The sequence below is a fragment of the Lactuca serriola genome, chromosome 3 (assembly GCF_051521515.1).
Source record: "Lactuca serriola cultivar US96UC23 chromosome 3, Lser_US96UC23_V15, whole genome shotgun sequence".
Lineage (NCBI taxonomy): Eukaryota > Viridiplantae > Streptophyta > Magnoliopsida > Asterales > Asteraceae > Lactuca > Lactuca serriola.
Window position 1 is genome coordinate 98,977,224 of NC_136410.1, and position 3,113 is coordinate 98,980,336.

The following is a 3,113-nucleotide window of genomic DNA, read 5'->3' on the forward strand; positions in this document are numbered from 1 at the left end:
TCTAATTGTATATATTATCCAAAATTAAAACACCTTAAACTTTTGGACATTTCCAAAATTATGTCATTAAGGTTTTAGAATGTATACGCCACTGAACTTATAAGTTATAACATCGCAATCAAATTCTGAAAAGAATTCACTTCTGAATCAAATTCTTGAATTGCACCCCAACTTCCATAAAATCCAAATCAAAACGAATAATAAAAAGTATAGTTCACAACAAAAGAGAAAGACAACAACCATCGTTGTAAATTGTGTTCATCAACTATTTTATATGATAATTGATAAGCCAAAAGCTATCAAGATCCAATGGGATAAGAATTAAGATAAGGTAGAGACTTCACTTCACATCCATTGAAATAAAATAACATATTTCGCTATTTTGTTGTTTCAAATGCAAAGCTACAAGACAAAAACAACAGCATCCACATCTGGATTAGCAATTTCAGAATCATTTTGCTACAGAAACTCTGTGATTGTCTGAATAGCTTAAGATCATATCATTGGTAATTAATTAACTTCTAAATTATTAAATTATCACGTTTCATCGATGTCAACTTGATGAACTAGAACTATCGTTATGATGCCTACCTCCATGATCAACCACCAACGAGATTTTTCCGGCGGAAAGCGTCGGGAACTCGCCGCACTTCTTACACCTACTAATCACCAGAATCTGTCTACACGACGGACAAGACGAGTGAGATCCAAGCCACTTGTCGATACATCCGACGTGAAATCCATGTCCGCACTGCGGGAGCACTCTGATCTCATCTCCATCTGTGTACTCCGTCAAACAGATCGCACACGCACAATCACCGGAGGAAAGCTTTCCGCCGTTGTCGTCCTTGGCTGAATCGTACTTGAATTTCGGAAGCGCGTCAATGAACTTCTTCTTAATTCCTTTATTAGCAGATTGTTGGCCAGGTAAGCTATTAGCAAGAGATCTGCGTCTGAGCCAAGCGCATCGAGCTACGACTATCAAACCTACGATACAAACCAGAGCACATAGTAGAGCAGCGAAGATGACGACGAAATCTGATTCCACGGAGACTGCCTCCGGCGATTCTGCCGCCGCCTTCGACGATGAGTTGACAGCAGTTGATAGAAATCTATACGGACGAGTCATAATCCATATATTCAAGTACTGATCTGGTTCTGATTAGTGTGTGTTTTTCTGCTTGAGTGTGTGAGAAAGAAGCAAATCTCCAATGAGTTGTGGAGAGAGAAAGTAATGGATAATGAATGAGTTGAGTTGAGTTGAGTTGAGCAGATGAAAGGGGTAAGGGGAAGTATATATATAGGTGGAGGGAGTTCGGCTGAAGCTGCAACGTGGCTAGTAACTGAAAGGGGTTCTGGTTGGGTGGTTCCGCAGCTTTAGTATTAGCATTGTACTCTCTTTTTGTTATTAACTAGTTAATTACGGTTTTAGTACTTTAGTTTATGTTTATACGGCTACTTTGGCCCTTGATAAATTAATTTGTGTCAACCGAATACAATAATTATATTTGAAACCTTAGTTAAAATTAATATTAATTTGAGTTAGAAGGCAAACGGGAAAACCTTTCCATAACAAAAGTAACTCTCTCTCTCTCTCTCTCTCTCTCTCTCTCTCTCTCTCTCTCTCTCTCTCTCTCTCTCTCTCTCTCTCTCTCTCTCTCTCTATATATATATATATATATATATATATATATATATATATATATATATATATATATATATATATATATATATATATATATATTCTAGAGTCATCATACAAAAAGGTTTAACAATGCAATTTGTTGTTAGTTTGTCTTTTGGTTCATTGTATTGTGATCAATAATTCTATTTTGAAAAAAAAAAGACAAAAAAAAGAAATATCTATCTATCAATAGTAACGTCTTTCCACCATTTGTGTAAGAACATTGGTTCTTTATTAAAAGATGAATATTTGATTCCCAGTTTCTTGTGGTGACTATATAGATAGATGTGTTTCATTAGATAAACTTTGGAAAATGGTCTTTATAGTATATGTATATACGTATGGTTGGTTCGAGTTTGAGTTTTACTTTAAACTTGTCTATAACATTTTTTGTTATAGTAGTGTTCCTTCTACTAACCATGTTAGTAAAGGATTGTTATAAGCACTTATAAAATGTTGTCACGTATTTTTCTCTTTTTGTTATTTTGTTATTTTGTTATTTTTTTAATAACAATTCCTCCACCCCAACCTAACATTTCTATTGAGATCCAACCGGAAAAAAACCCCGCCTCTCTTGTCCGGTTGTCCCTCCCTTTCATGCATGTGTGCATCGTCCCCACCTCATCATTCACCGAATAAAAACCACACCCCCATCCATAACCTTTGTGATTAGCATCACACCACCGCTAATCATCATTGTTGGTTACATGTAAACTTAGCCTTTTTACATTCTTATTTTGACTCACACGTCTATCTCTTTCACTAGAAGCCTTATAGCTCAAGCTTATAGCTAAAAAGTCCCTAACCCTACCACTAAAGATGGTGCAATGGTTATTTTAAGTATGTCCCTAACCTCATCCAAGCAGCCCCATTCCCGACTGACTTTCCTCCGCCTAAATGTCTATGCCTTCTGTCTCTACAACGTAATCATATACAACCTCCCATCATGATGTAACCAACGGCCCAATACACCATGATGATGCATGCACGACATGTCACGTCAAACCCATCCAATGCCTATGGGTCCACACAAACTACCATATTCTAAGTTCTTTATTTGTATTTATAGGCATTATAAGATTCTAATCGGCTTCATGCACTTATTTCTATTGGTACTTAGGTTATTGTTCTTCATCCCCAAGGGATATACATTGTTCGGTCCATATGGTTTAAGCACAATCCGAATATAAATGGGTCACATGCAAGATACAAAGAATGACTACTTGCAAGTGGAGATAATTAATGGCCAAACATAGATTGCGACAAGTTCAGTCTATTTGTTAAAGCAACTGATGGGTTTTGATACAAAATATAAGTTATTTTTCTTAAAAACCGACAACGGAAACTTTAGAAATAACAAGTCGATTTTCGAGTTTATAACAAAACCAAACCATCTAGGATCTATTTATAGAGGTTACAATGATATTAA

General features: G+C 36.0%; 1 pseudogene; it reads right to left on the minus strand.

Annotated features, from left to right (window-relative positions):
* Nucleotides 1–354: 354 nt before the first annotated feature.
* LOC145092930 (RING-H2 finger protein ATL8 pseudogene) lies at nt 355–1,287 on the minus strand (annotated as a pseudogene).
* Between the last annotated feature and the right edge of the window lie 1,826 nt (nt 1,288–3,113).